General features: G+C 37.4%; 1 protein-coding gene across 2 annotated transcripts in view; it reads right to left on the bottom strand.

Annotated features, from left to right (window-relative positions):
• The window catches only part of LOC134232252 (uncharacterized), a 53,664-nt gene that overhangs the window by 21,092 nt on the left and 15,608 nt on the right, over positions 1-16,964 (bottom strand). The gene's annotated exons all lie outside the window — the stretch shown is intronic.

Genomic DNA, 16,964 nt, shown 5'->3' with positions numbered 1-16,964 from the left:
TTGAATGAGAAGAGAATTTTTCGTAGTTCATTAAAATATTGACCAATGTGAACAAAGCATTGTCAGAAAGTGAACTTTGAAGTGACCTTTCAATACCCAATCGCAGTTTACAAAATATTTCTTGTATAAAGTTGATGTCATTTGTTGATTTCAGTTGCAATGGAAACAATTACTATCATTGGCTGAATATGACATCACAATAGAGAGGCGTAAATATTCAAGATTACGACAATTTATGTGATCAAGCAGCCACAGGTAGAAGAGAGCTATATCTGGACACTGAACCGTGGTTTGAGACAATGCTGGAGTGCAATCATTAAAAAAAATCCCTATACTTAGACCCATATCTCACCACAATGGAAAGTCCCAATGTAGAACAGATTCAAATTGTTATTATGCAGGACTTGTAATTGCCTGAATAATTACTGGGTACTAAAAAATTAGAGCTGCATAAAACCCTTTAAATTTGTGATCCTCACCTGTGTAGTGATGTCAAGGTCACAAGAGCATCTGAAACCTGGTAGTTGTATCTTCTGATGTAACATACCTGTATAGTGATGTCAAGGTCACAAGAGCATCTGAAACCTGGTAGTTGTATCTTCTGATGTTATATACCTGTATAGTGATTAGGAGTGAAACGGTTCACCGCGGTATTTTTTCTCGGTTCGATACACGGTACAAAATCTCTACTTTCGGTTCGGTTCGTTTTTCGGTCAGGATCGTCATTCAGTCGGGTTTGGCATAATGTATAAACAAGCTTTTCTGTATAATTAGTTCAGAAACGTAAGTTTGTGTGGACTTTTAGTTTGTAAAATAATTTTTAACAGTCAAATCAATTAAATTGATACATTCTATCCATTTTGCACATAAATTATTTTACTAGATTAAGTAAAAGGTAGCATAAAACAACACTGAATCTGTTTTCTTCTATAAAAATGTATCGTATCGAAAATAACAGAACCGAGACCAAATTTTTCGATACTTATCGAACCGTGAAGGAGGCGTATCGTTTCACCCCTAATAGTGATGTCAAGGTCACAAGAGCATCTGAAACCTGGTAGTTGTATCTTCTGATGTAATATACCTTTGCAAGTCTGGTCAACATTGTACTTATATGTATTTGAGAAATTTTGACTGATCATTGATTCAGAATTACAGTCAAAATAAAGTAACATCTGAAGCATTCAGACTGAATAAGGACAGAATGAGCACTTATTGATTCCAAGAAATTTTGGTTACTAATGTTTACAAACAATGATCAAATCTTTAATATAAAGCATGCATTGATTAATTATGATCAAATCTTTAATATGAAGTATGCCTTGTCTAATTATGATCAAATCTCTAACCTGAAGTCTGGTACAGCAGTAATGCACATACATTCCAAAACCAAATCATTATCCCCCTGCACTGATCACTAAATCATTCCCTGAAATAAAGTCAGAAAATAAAATTAGCCACAAAAAATTATTTATAAAGTGAATACTATGTAAGTTTAGTTGTGTATTTTAATAAATGAAGTCACAAGTTTTTAAATACCCAATTTCAGATCAAACATGCAAATAGTCTATTTTTCATTTCTTTAATTTTAAGCTTAATATTAAAAAAAATTATTTAATATTCACTATTTAAGTAAAATAAAAATACTATCACCATTTAATAGTCACCCTATATCATGTATATGCAAGTTCATCTAATGCACATGATGCTGTTCTGCTCTTAGCTCCAATATTGAATGGATTGCAAATGAATTTGAAACTCTAGGCACATGCAAGTAGAAATGTTGAATCCAATACCTGCATGACCACCCACTTTGCTAATTGAAATTGAAAATTAAAACTTTTTCCCATCACTGTCCTGACACGGGTTATCATGCATGTAAAGGTTAAAAAATGGCAGGGGGCTGTTCTAAGATTTTTTTATACATACTTCTTACAATATGCATCCACTCGTATTTAAGAATAATCAATATCAGGTACAAGTATGACAAATTAGGCAGATATAAACACTTATTCTGAAATAAAACTTAAGTACCCTGACCAAGACTCTATTGGCTTAACTTTTACCCTGGTACTTTTTAGGTAAATATACTAACTAAGATAATTTTGACATCTTAACAATATGTGCTATTAGGACCACAATATCATGATTACCACAAGAACCCCTGGGTGCTGAATATTTATACAGTTTTTAAAGCATGTTGAATTACAGGACAAATGAATATCAAATCTACTTACAGCTTACCAGAATCAAGTCCAACCTAGGAGGTTCAGTTCGCCCTGGGGGTGAGAGCTAGCTTCACCGGACGCTGGTTATGTGGACAACACCTCAGGTGTGATCTTATCAATAATGTGTCTCCTGTTAATGCATGACAACACACGGTCCAGTAACCTCTCTTTGCGGAACTTGACCTTTAATTGACACCATGCATTTATCTGATTCAACAGCCTGAAACATCGATACAATTTCTATCTATTATCATGATAATTTCAACATTTTTAAAACTCAACAAGAGGCCCATGGGCCACATTGCTCACCTGAGCACTGTGGCTAGGAAAAAGCAAAATTGGTTTATACTTGAAAAGCTTAAATCCAAAAGTAGTCCCATGACCAATCATGGCTTTGCTGATTTTTAAAGAATTTTCCTATACATTTCTATGTAAAACTTTGGTCGGCAATTTTGGCCCCACCCAACCCCTGGGGGCCATGATTTGAACAAACTTGAATCTACACTACCTGAGGATGCTTCCATATAAATATGATCAATTATGGCTTTGTTGTTCTTAAGGAGAAGATTTTTAAAGAATTTTCCTATATATTTCTATGTAAAACTTTGGTCGGCCATTTTGGCCCCACTCTACCCCTGGGGGTCATGATTTGAACAAATCTAAATCTACACTACCTGAGGATGCTTCCATATAAATATGATCAATTATGGCTTTGCTATTCTTGAGAAGAAGATTTTTAAGGAATTTTCCTATATATTTCTATGTAATACTTTGAGTTGGCCATTTTTGCCCCACCCTACCCCTGGGGGTCATGATTTGAACAAACTTGAATCTACACTACCTGAGGATGCTTCCATATGAATATGATCAACTATGGCTTTGTTATTCTTGAAGAGAAGATGTTTAAAGAATTTTTCTATATATTTCTATGTAAAACTTTGGGTTGGCCATTTTTGCCCCACCCTACCCCTGGGGGTCATGATTTGAACAAATCTAAATCTACACTACCTGAGGATGCTTCAATACAAATATGATCAATTATGGCTTTGCTATTCTTGAGAAGAAGATTTTTAAAGAATTTTCCTATATATTTCTATGTAAAACTTTGAGTTGGCCATTTTTGCCCCACCCTACCCCTGGGGGTCATGATTTGAACAAATCTAAATTTACCCTACCTGAGGATGCTTCCATATAAATATGATCAATTATGGCTTTGCTATTCTTGAGAAGAAGATTTTTAAAGAATTTTCCTATATATTTCTATGTAAAACTTTGGTCAGCAATTTTGGCCCCGCCCAACCCCTTTGGGTCATGATTTGAACAAACTTGAATCTACCCTACCTGAGGATGCTTCCATATAAATATGATCAATTATGGCTTTGCTATTCTTGAGGAGAAGATTTTTTAAAGAATTTTCCTATATATTTCTATGTAAAACTTTGGTCGGCCATTTTGGCCCCGCCCTACCCCTGGGGGTCATGATTTGAACAAACTTGAATCTACCCTACCTGAGGATGCTTCCATATAAATATGATCAATTATGGCTTTGCTATTCTTGAGGAGAACATTTTTTAAAGAATTTTCCTATATATTTCTATGTAAAACTTTGGTCGGCCATTTTGGCCCCGCCCTACCCCTGGGGGTCATGATTTGAACAAATTTGAATCTACACTACCTGAAGATGTTTCCCCATAAGTTTCATCTTTCCTGGCACAGTGGTTCTTGAGAAGAAGATTTTTAAAACATGCCACCAAATTTTCGTTAATTCCCAATTATCTCCCCTTGAATGAGGGCGTGGCCCTTCATTTGAACAAACTTGAATCCCCTTTACCCAAGGATACTTTGTGGCAAGTTTGGTTGAAATTGGCCCAGCGGTTCTTGATAAGAAGTCGAAAATGTGAAAAGTTTACAGACAGACAGACAGACAGACAGACGGACGGACAGACAGACAGACGGACAGACGGACGCCGGACAAAATGTGATCAGAAAAGCTCACTTGAGCCTTCGGCTCAGGTGAGCTAAAAATGAAATCAAATGAAATCCATATCATGTACAATGTGCCCAAAATAGTATGGTTTACATCAAGTTTGATTTACATTCATAATAAAAAATATGCTGCATTATATTTAATTTTTACAGAATTCCATAGCTGATGTCCAGTAGCTTTCTTATAAAAGCATTGCTCAGTAACATTATACTAATTTTTAACATATCAAACAGTACAAAATTAGCTGCAATCTTTTCATGTCCTCCCAGCAATGCATATTCTGTGAGGGCTTTCAATATTTAAAAAAACAAGAGGCCCACTGGCCTTATAGGTCACCTGAGTATCGTGTAACAACTTTCAAACAATTAAAATTGGTTCGTGTTTTAAACCAGAGGCCATGAAATTTGCAATTCACAATTTTGAAAGAGGCACCAATGCTTATCATAATTATAAACTTAGCATGCTTACTCTATTTACCTAATACCCAGATGTAGATCAGAGTAACAAAGAGAAAATGCACTTCCACTTTAAAACCAGTTGTGCACCTCATCCCAAAGGAACCACTGACCCTGGGGCCACATATTTCAGAATTTTGCAAATTTTATCATAAAATGGTTGATTAATACTAAAGAGCAGATTTCAAAGCATTAATTAATTTTCAGACTATTAACCCCCCCCCCCCCCCCGACCCGAGGGCATAAAAAATAACCATTTTGCTAGATGCACTTTTCTTCATCATAAATATATATACTTGGATCATTGGCATAAACTCCAGGAGCAAAGAAAAAGATTTTCAAAGAATTAATGCATTTTCACTATATAATCAATAGAGCCCCGCCCTAATACCAGAACCCCTGATCCTGGGGCCATAAAATTCACAATTTTGGGAGAGGCACTCTTTCTTAACATAACTATGAACTTAATTAGTTTATTTAATACTTAGAAGCAGAGAAGAAGATTTTCAAAGAATAAATGCATTTTCACTATATGATCAATAGAGCCCCTCCCTAACACCAGAACCCCTGACCCTGGGGCCATAAAATTCAAAATTTTGGAAGAGGCACTCTTGCTCAACATAACTATGTGTTTAGTTAGTTCATTTAATACCCAGAAGCAGAGAAGAAGATTTTCAAAGAATAAATGCATTTTCACTATATGATCAATAGAGCCCCGCCCTAACACCAGAACCCCAGACCCTGGGGCCATAAAATTCAAAATTTTGAAAGAGGCACTCTAGCTCAACATAACTATGTGTTTAGTTAGTTCATTTAATACCCAGAAGCAGAGAAGATTTTCAAAGAATAAATGCATTTTCACTATATGATCAATAGAGCCCTGCCCTAACACCAGAACCCCTGACCCTGGGGCCATAAAATTCACAATTTTGGTAGAGGCACTCTTGCTCAACATAACTATATACTTAGTTAGTTCATTTAATACCCAGAAGCAGAGAAGAAGATTTTCAAAGAATAAATGCATTTTCACTATATGATCAATAGAGCCCTGCCCTAACACCAGAACCCCTGACCCTGGGGCCATAAAATTCACAATTTTGGTAGAGGCACTCTTGCTCAACATAACTATGTACTTAGTTAGTTCATTTATTACCCAGAAGCAGAGAAGAAGATTTTCAAAGAATAAATGCATTTTCACTATATGATCAATAGAGCCCTGCCCTAACACCAGAACCCCTGACCCTGGGGCCATAAAATTCAAAATTTTGGTAGAGGCACTCTTGCTCAACATAACTATGTACTTAGTTAGTTCATTTAATACCCAGAAGCAGAGAAGAAGATTTTCAAAGAATAAATGCATTTTCACTATATGATCAATAGAGCCCCGCCCTAATACCAGAACCCCTGACCCTGGGGCCATAAAATTTACAATTTTGGTAGAGGCACTCTTTCTCAACATAACTATGTACTTAGTTAGTTTACTTAATACCCAAGAGCAGAGAAGAAGATTTTCAAAGAAATATTGCATTTTTACTATATAATCTATATAGCCCCGCCCTAGCACAAAAACCTCTGACCCTGGGGCCATGAATTTCACAATTTTGGTAGAGGACTCAATGCTCATTACATTCATGCCAACAGTTTGCCTGCTTGATGTCCAGGAGTAAAGAAGAAGATTTTTAAAGATTGCAATAATTTTGGTGGTTTTGGCCCCACCCCTCAGGCCCCAGGAGGGCAGGGACCATGAAATTCACAATTTTCGTTCCCCTCCACCCATAAATGCTGTATACCAAATTTGGTTGAAATTGGTTCAGTGGTTTCAGAGAAGAAGCTGAAAATGTTCAAATGTTAACACATGACGGACGACGTACGACGACAGACAAAAACAGATAGCAATAGGTCACCTGAGTTACTCAGGTGACCTAAAAATGCACACTTGATTCAGGAAACCTTTAAAGCCCTTTTAACATGTTTTAATCAATGAATGAATTAAACAAATTCAAAATTTTCCATTGTAAGTTACAAAGCTTCTTTTCAGCAATAAAATATTTCTCAATACACTAATGGTTATTGTATTTTTATGCAATATCATTTTTAATGTAGTCATGGTAAATATGTAGGACTCCACAGTGCGATGGGACTCCAAAGTCCAATGGTCACGCCAAAGTCCGATGGTCTGCACCAAACCCTGATGGTTTGACACGCCAAAGTCCGATGGTGCGGAAAACAATAAACATTTATGGCGTCATAGTACTGCTGTGCAAAAATACCGCACCATGCCAAGCCCAATTTGTTTAAAATAAAATACAAATAAATATTAAATGCAAAGATTACCCTAATCTTATAGCTATAGGTGCAAGACTAACACTTATCAATCAAAAAATGTCTTAAAACTATAAGCTAGATATCTTGGATGGGTGCAGAACTAACCCAAATCAGTCCAATAGTGTGCGAGGACTAACCATAAAATCTCTCTGGGAAACACATTGGTGTTCAAGAACTAATCCTTATCAATCGAAAAGTCTACAAGGACTAGCCCTAATAGCTCTGGTGGGCGAAAACAATAAGCAATATCAGTAAAAATGTGAGACGAATACTGAATCAACGAATTTTGAATGCAGGACAATGCCATGATGTCGGAGTCGGACTATTGTGACCTCATAAACATTGATTGTTCCTCCGCACCATCGGACTTTGGTGTGTAAGACCATCGCACTTCAGCGTCGCGTGTCTCATAGGAAACGAGCCATCGGACTTTCGCATGACCATCGGACTTTGGTGTCCGTAAAGACAACATGCCATCGAGACCCTCGGGGTTTGACAAAACCATCGGACTTTGGCTTCACCATCGGACTTCAGAGTCTTACAAATATGTTGTGAATGCTGTTACGCCTTATGACCAGATTTTTAACTTTCCAAATCTGGTCATGACAAAACTTTTACATGTTGGTGGCTGGCAAGTATGACACCCACAAAGTCACACACTCAAACATAAAATTACAAACACTGGAAGAGAAAGATCAACAATTATGACACATTCTGTTTTATAGAAAAGTCAAACGGTATATTTATTGTGAATAAAAAGTTGCACTCAGTTCTGGGTTAATTCTTCCAAATTCTTACTTCAATTGCAAAAAAGCTTAAAATTTCACAAAAAATCCACACTCCTCTATCAAGCACTCTCGTAGTTGTCATCTGTATGAAGTGTGTTGGACTGAATTATCTTGCAAACCAAAATGGCAGTATAAATAGGCGAAATTTTCAATGATCTTAATTTCAGGGCCATGAGGGGTATTAACAGCAATATAAAAAGGATTGTTTTGTTGTGGAGACAGTGAAAGAACATGATAGGAACACATGTTTAGGAAAAGCGAGTATACAAAGCGAGTTCAATAGACTAATGTGTAAGAACAGAGGAAATTCGGAATGAAATTTGTACATACATCAGGCACATTTATGTGAAACATTCCCAGAATTCCTTTACTTCCCAAAAAATGTCCCTTGCGTGAATAAATAAATAAATAATAAAGTATAAAAGGCTTTCAGTTTGTAGAAATCTTTCAAAGAAACAAAAAATAACTCTGCAATGTTTTCCGACCAAAATTGCACTAGGTCTAGTTTCAACCAGACGCTCGGCTGTCCCCATAAGCTCCGAACAGCTCCGTGACGTCGTATGATTGATCAGATTGTATATATACTGGTGTCTCATTATATCGCGGTACTTAAAAGCTTTTGCTTAAAAAGTGTAATTCCAATTTTTTACCTGAACTCTCATCAAATGATATTCATAAACCAGACTTTGGCCTAACTTTTCAGTGTCAAATTATTTCCCAAGCATGCATCCTTTAATTTGTAGTCTATTTTTAAAACATGAAGTCTTATTTGCCTCCTAAATTGGAGACTCTCACATTTACAAAAGTTATTCCCCTTTGCGAGGTCAATCCGGGGTCAACTGGCGTAAGGGTGTAGGGTGGTTTCGCGCCGATTACGTGTTCGCGCCGAGTGGTATCGCGCCAAGTGGTTTCGCCCCATTTATCTACAGGTAAGATATGGATAGTATACAATATGGCTTCCCCCCGATTACCTGTAATTATATAACTAAGTACCTAGTAATTAATTAACCCCAAGCGTTAATGTCGTGTGTCGGATAATTATCCCATATTGTATTAATACTTATAGTGAAGCCATTTTTAGCCAAATTATGACTATATTTGAACAAATTTCATCGTCGAATTTGGAATAATTAAGACTGGATGTTAAAATAAATATTTATTTCACAAATCTCATTCACTTTTCAATGAAGGTTGTAATTGTTTTTCATTTGATTTACAATATTAAATTATGTAGAACAAGGAGTAGAACAAGGATTCTTCTGCATGACGATTTAAAAGACTTCCCATTTCATTGCAATTGCCTTTGTTTATAATATCTTAATATAGATATTAATCAAATGACTATGCGATAAGCGGTATCTTCAGTTATACAGTAGAAACCAATCGGGGCGAATCCACAAGTGATCGGCGCGAAACCACTCGGCGCGAACACGTAATCGGAGCGAAACCACCCGCATTCCCGACGCATGTTCCATTCATTTTAATCATCACAAAAATTTACATTCAGGTGACAGACAGATAGCTTTATCCACAAAAATCACATGGGCTATGTATCTAGTTTTTTGGAATATACCGCGATACAATGGAACCCGCGATATAATGAGAATTGAGTATACATATAGTGAATTGATATACAGTTTTCATATTCCGCGACTTCCCGGCTTTTCCTCAAGAAATTCGATGGAGATCGGAAAACCAAAAATGTTTTTTTTTTGATAGGTCGAGCATTTATTGATTCGATATGTACGCATTCAAAAATTCTATATATTATACGCATTCAAAAAATTCATATTTACTTGTATGGAGTAAATCAGATATATGCATGTGTACATGTGTAAGAGTGTGTGTGTCTGTGTGTTTATTTGTGTGTATGTAACCTTTCTCTAACTTTCTATCATCATTTTAAAAAGAAACTTTCATGCTTTCTGGTCCCAAAATTGGAAAATAAAATTATCTTATCCTATACGCACTGTTACAGAGAACACAATTTTATTTGGATAAAAAATTTACAGCTTTCAGACAAAGACATAATTTCTATTTTTCCTCTCATATTGATAATTATGCATTTTCCATGTAAAGCCAACAGCTAAGGAGACGAAAAGAAAAGGGGTTGCTAGCAGAATTTGAACTGTATACAGAACATCATTTGTCCTCAAATTGTTCTCCTCAACTGGTAAAAAATTAAATAATAAGAAAAAAATATCATATAAATGTGTCTCTGATTATCATGGAAATAAAGAATCTGTCTTTGATTGGCCCGAAAGCAGTGGCGTAGCATCGTTTTTGAAAGTGAGGGGGGGGGGGGGGGGGCAGCCAGAGAAAAAAAAATTATTACTAACCTGAAAAAGTTGACAAGCAAAAAAAAAAAATTCCCCAAAGTCGAAAATCCTATTTCGTGTGGGGGGGGGGGGGGGGAGGGGGGTGTAAACCAGGGGGGCAACCAGGTTTTCAATTAACATATCCTATAGTTTAAGTAAGGTTGGGAAAAAAAAAATAGGCTGCCCCCCCCCCCCCCCTGTTGCTACGCCTCTAGAAAATACATGTATGCAAAAGAAAAATCACTAAATTCTAGACACTCCCACCAACATACTCCCGGTTTGTAAAGGAAAACTTTTTAAGGATGATGGCATTTTTAGCTCTACTGGTCTGAGACCAGAAGAGCTTATGCGATAGTAAGGTGTCCGTCCGTCTGTCTGTAAACAATTTTTCAAAACACTACTCCTCCTACAGTTTTGATCTGATTTTATTATAACTTGGCACACAAGTAGACTACACTAAGATACACAAAATAGTGCATCGGTTTTTGATGTCGATAAACGGTGTTGCCATGGTTACTAAAAATAGAATTTTCTGTGAAATTCCTTTAAAACGCTTCTTTTTTTTTTTTTTTACAGTTTTTGTCTGATTTTAATATAACTTAGCACACAAGTAGACTACTCTAAGATACACAAAATAGTGCATCGGTTTTTGATGTCGATAAACGGTGTTGCCATTGTTACGAAAATAGAATTTTCTGTGAAACTCCTTTAAAACGCTACTCTTTCTACAGTTTTGGTCTGATTTCAATATTACTTGGCACACAAGTAGACAACACTAAGATACATAAAATATTGCATCGGTTTTTGATTTCAATGAACGGCGTTGCCATGGTTACTAAAAATAGAATTTTCTGTGAAATTCCTTTAAAGCGCTACTCCTCCTACAATTTTGGTCTGATTTACTTCTAACTTGGCACACAAGTAGACTACACTAAGATACATAAATTAGTGCATCGGGTTTTTTTTATTTCGATGAACGGTGTTGCCATTGTTACTAAAAGTAGAAATGTCTGTGAAATTCCTTTAAAACGCTACTCCTTCTACAGTTGTGGCCTGATGGCAATGGCTTCTTTTTTACCCTTTGTTATAAGTTAACAAACCAGTAGAGCTACAGTCTTGACAGAAACTTCTGGTTAAAATCATGATACCATCTTTATTTTTTCCTGTGGCTGGGCTCCACGTCAACTCCAAACGCCAGACTCGAAAATTTTGACAAGGAAAAAAAGGGGCAAACAAACAAAAATAAATGTATATAAATGCAAATTGTCCGGACTTAAAAAGTCTGTTTCCTCTGTGTGAGTGGGACTTTCTTTAGTTAATTTTCTTCTCATAGATTACTATGTATCTTTGTCGTTTTAAAGTTTTTTTTAAGGTGGTGGACCATTCCGCCTGTAATTGTCCAAGGTCAATTAATTTTGGTTACTTTTACTCTCGCCGAGTCGTTGCTACAGTGCAGGTTCTGGGCGATCGCAGACGTGTGTAAACACTGAGACACGGAAAAAGAGAGACTTTCCGCAACGGCGGAAAGCTCGGCTCCCCGACGACTGGTCTGGAAGGGAGCAGCGCGCTTACGGGCGTGTGAGGGAAAAAGACTTTGTCATTTTATTTCATTTTTTTACGCCTCTGCCACCGTTTTTTCTTACTAGGTCTTTTTTGGACTTAGTCTATTTTTCTAATTTGGACTTAGTCTATTTTTGCTTATAGCTTGGACTTTGTCTATAACATTGAGCCTCTGCCACCGGTCCGCCGGTGGTGGAGGCTTTTTTTGTTTGTTATTTTTCTAGTACAACTTAACGCCTCTGGCACCGGTTCGCCGGTGTTGGGGGCATTTTTTATATGTTTACCTCTAAATAGCAGTTAATAACCCTAACCCTAATCCTTACGGCTTAACCCTAACCCTAACCCTAATGCTTATCCTTTTAGGGCCTATCCCTAACCCTAACCCTAACCCTTGCAGCTTAACCCTAACCCTAACCCTAACCTACCCCTAGAATGCTTACCCTAACATTTACAGCGTACCCCTAACATTTACCCTAACCTTAATGCATTTCCTATACAATATAACCCTAACCCTAGCAGGCTAACCCTAACCCTATTGCTAACCCTTCACCACTTAACCCTAACCTTGCAGCTTAACCCTAATCCTAGTCCCAACCCTAGCTTAACCCTAGAAGGCTAACCCTAATGCTTACCTTAGCCCTTGCAGACTAACCCTAACACTAGATTCAGGGTAAGGCTGCAAAGGTTGGATTAGAGCTAAGGTTAGCCTGCTAGTGTTAGGTTAGGGTTAGGGTTAAACTGTAAAGGTAAAGAAGAAGCATTGAGATTAGGGTTAGGATTATGGCATGGGTAAGGGTTGGACTGCAATGGTTAGGGTTAGCCTAACCCTAACCCTAGCCCTAACCCTAACAGCCTAACCCTAATTCACATTTTAACCTTAAGCCTTACTCTAACTCTAAGCTTAACCCTAACGCTAAGCCTAACCCTAACCCTAACACTTGCAGACTTATCTTAACCCTAATGAGTTAGTGTTAGGGTTAGGGTAATTTCTTTACTAAGCTTTGAAACGGGGTCAAAGTCTGGTGAAGGTCTCGAAGGATGTAACTGATGTCGCTAAGTTACACTATCAAAACTTCGAGTTAAATGACGGAACCTGTGACTAGGGGAAGGAAAATCCCAAAAGAAAACCACCGGTCCTCCGGGTCCAGGGGGTTATGGCTGTGCGCAAGTTTAGCAACCCTACCATGTAAAACACAAGAGCTAAAGAAACGCAAACAAGATTTAGTCAAGATGCAGATAACCTTCCTCGAACACAGAACTATCAATATAGGAACTTGGAAAGTAAGAACCATGTACGAAGCAGGGAAAACGGCGCAAATTGCAGCAGGGATAAGGAACTATACAATTTTACACTGCTCGGCCCGCATAAGTGAGACAAGATGGATTCAATCAGGACAGTGCAGACTTACCACAGGTGAATTACTCCTCTATTTCAGACATGAAGAAGAAAATTCACCGTATTCTCAAGGAGTGGCACTCATGCTATCCAAAACAGCAAGGGAAGCATTAATAGGTTGAGAAGCACATGGTCCAAGGATCATAAAGGCATCATTTAAAACAAAACATAAACGGATTAACACAAATATTATTCAATGCTATGCTCCAACAAATGATGCAGAGGAAGAAGCAAAAGATGAGTTCTACAACAGACTTCAAAGCGTTATTGACACCTGTAGAGAAAGAGATGTTACCATCATGATGGGAGACCTTAATGCCAAAATTGGAAAAGATAACACCGGATATAGTGGGGTCATGGGACAACATGGACTGGGCCAAATGAATGAAAATGGTGAAAGATTAGCAAACTTATGTGCTTTCAACAAATTAGTTATTGGTGGCACTTTATTCCAACACAAAAGAATCCACAAAGCCACCTGGGTATCACCAGACCAGATAACTGAAAATCAGATAGACCATATATGTATCAATAAGAAGTTTAGAAGATCTTTGCGGGATACCAGAGTCAAATGAGCAGCAGACGTAGCCTCAGATCACCATCTACTGACAGGCAGGATCAAACTGAAGCGCAAGAAAATGAAAAAAAGGAAACTCTCAGAGAATCAGAGATATCTTCAAGATACTCAATCTTACAGGAGTACAAGATTGCGGTGAAAAACAAATACCAAGCCTTACAAGAGATATGTGAACTAACAACAGTTGAAGATCATTGGAAAGGGATAAAAGAAACCATGGCATCAAGCTGCCATGAAATACTTGGAGTGAAAAAGTATCATCATAAAGACTGGATCACAAATGACACGCTTAAGAAAGTACAGAAGAGGAAGGATGAGAAGGCTGTGGTCAATTCACGCAGAACAAGAGCTAAAAAAAACAAAAGCACAAAAAGAGTATACGGAGGCCAACAAGAGAAGAATACAAGGTATTAAAGCCGACAAAAGAAGGTACATCGAGGAAATGGCAACAGAAGCAGAAGCAAGCTGCAAAAGCAGGAAACATGAAAGATCTGTATGACACAAAGAAGCTAGCTGGGAAGCAAAGTAATCAAGAAAAGCCAGTGAAAGACAAAGCAGGGAAACAACTATAAGGGGAAGAAGAACAAAGAAGGAGATGGAAAGAACATTTTGAAGATTTGTTGAATAGGCCAGTTCCACCCAACCCTCGTAACATTACACCAGCAGACGAAGACCTAGACATAGATTGGGGACCTCCTACTGAGGAGGAAATCAAAATAGCCCTAAAACAGATGAGGAATGACAAGTCAACCGGGCCTGATAATATTCCATCCGAGACACTTAAAGCTGATTTTGACAACTCAGCCAACATGCTCCACCAACTTTTTCTGAAAATATGGGAGGCAGAAACAATCCCTGAAGAATGGAATGAAGGATACCTAATCAAGCTTTCAAACTAGAAGACCTCAGCAATTGTGCCAATTATAGAGGAATAACACTGTTGGATGTTTCAGGGAATGTATGCAACAGGATCATACTGAACAGAATGAAAGAAGTGGAAGATAAGTTACGTGACCACCAAGCTGGATTTCGTCAAAATAGATCTTGTAAGGACCACATAGCAACGTTGCGCATCATCATCGAGCAAAGTGCTGAATGGAACTCCTCCCTCTATGAAGGCTTCATAGGTTACAAAAAAGACTTTGACAGTGTTGACAGGGAGACAATATGGAAACTTCTGCAACATTATGGAGTTCCTTGTAAACTGGTGAAAATCATCCGCAACTCTTATGGACACCTGATATGCAAAGTCATACATGGAGGACAACTGACTGAACCATTCGAAGTAAAAAAGGGAGTTCGTCAGGGATGTCTTTTGTCACCCTTTCTGTTTCTTCTGGCAATAGACTGGATAATGAAATCATCCACAAACAATAGAAGAAATAGATCACAGTGGACACCATGGTCAAGTTAGACAACCTAGACTTTGTGGATGACCTGACACTTTTATCACATACCCAGGAACAAATGCAGGAGAAAATTACAACAGTGGCGTAGACATCAACACAGATAGGACTCAACATCAATATCGCAAAAACTAAGATCCTAAGAGCAAACACACCATCACATACTCATTAAATATAGAAGTTCAGGAAATAGAGGAAGTAGAACATTTCACCTACCTTAGCGGTATAGTGGATTAACAAGGAGGAACAGAAGCTGACATAAAGGCAAGAATAGGAAAGGCCAGATTAGCATTCCTGCAACTTGTAAACATCTGGAAGACCATGGGAATAACAACATGCACCAAAGTCAGGCTTTTTAACAACAATGTCAAGGCTGTGCTTCAGTATGGTTCCAAGACATGGAGGATGACCGTTTCCACTGTAAACAGGATCCAGACATTTGTCAACTTTGTCCGAGACGCACCAACCAGATTAGATGGCCCGACAAAATAAATAACACCAATCTGTGGCAAAGAACCAACCAAGCGCATATAAAAGCAGAAATAATGAAGAGAAGGTGGAGGTGGATAGGGCATACTCTACACAAGCCACATAAGAACACCACAAGTAAAGCCCTATCCTGGAACCCCAAAGGAAAACGTAAGAGAGGGAGGCCAAAGAACACCTGGCGGGGAGATTTGGAGGCAGATGTCAAAAGAATGGGTAAAAACTGGAGGTAGAAAGCATTGCTCAGGATAGAGGATAGAGGGGCCTGGAGGAATCTTGTAAGAGGCCTGTGCCACAAAAGGGGTAGCAGGCATAAGTATTTTAGTAATTAAGTAAGCTATGAAACCCTACAGAGACCCCTAGCCTGACCCACTGGGGTCATACTTTGAACATAGTCATACTTAATCTTAAAATTCCATCATATGACAATATATGTTGAAATACTTTATCAAAACATGCCCAAACACAGGCATAATAAACACACAGGCATTTATTCAGTTTTAATACTTGCTCATAACATGAATGAGCTAATGCAAAATATTTATCACATAATACATATTAGTTCTAAAATTGATATGTATAGAAAGTAAATAAAATTTATGACAACATAACTTGATTATTTGTCTCAAATAATAGAATTATCTCAAACAATGGATTTGCAAGATTAAAAAGAAAGGATTTTTCTTGTAAAGAACAACGAATAAGATTTATTTAAAAAATTATTCCTACAATAGAATAAGAATTCTTGAAAAGCACCATGAGGTAGCCCTTTCACTTCAACAAGAGATGGGCCACGGTGCTCACCAGATTTACCTCCTGTTAATGTTGTTGTTCAGATTGAAGAATTTTTTTCCCCATATAATTCCCATGTCAAATTTTGAACCCATATCATCATGGTCCACCCCCAACTCCAGATGGTCAAAAATTTGAATCTACGTGGCATGTGAATACTTTAGTATCAATATGAGTAATAATATTACCCAGCTGTTCTGGAGAATTTTTTTGTCCTTCACAAACAGGCCACTGTCAATGTATTACATTTGTATTCTTATTAGCGCTTTTGGCGGAATTAAGAAACGCTAATTGAAGCACAATAAATTGTTTTGCACATGTATACATAAATAAGAACATTAGGAAACGCACTAAATCAAGTCTTTCCTAACTTGCACAAATTTCAATTTTCATCACATATCGTACATGCTAAATATAATTAATACATTTACAGTATGTTATTGAATATAAGAATTCATAGTTGGATTAAAAAACAAAACTTGGATCGATATGAACATTTTTGAAATGTGTTTTTATTTCCCTTAATACTGATGACAGAATTCTTTTATAGTCGATTTTTTCCCCTATAAATTCTCATGTACAACTATTGTGACCCACCCCAGCCCTGAGGTAAGTTTTTGTCCAGTGGTTATGCCGTTATAGCAAA

Source organism: Saccostrea cucullata, unplaced genomic scaffold, assembly GCF_032062105.1.
Source record: "Saccostrea cucullata isolate Sc308-1 unplaced genomic scaffold, CSIRO_AGI_Scuc_v1 ctg1143, whole genome shotgun sequence".
Classification (NCBI taxonomy): Eukaryota; Metazoa; Mollusca; class Bivalvia; order Ostreida; family Ostreidae; genus Saccostrea; species Saccostrea cuccullata.
Note: the sequence above shows the minus strand (reverse complement) of the source record. Positions and strands in the feature narration are given on the sequence as shown.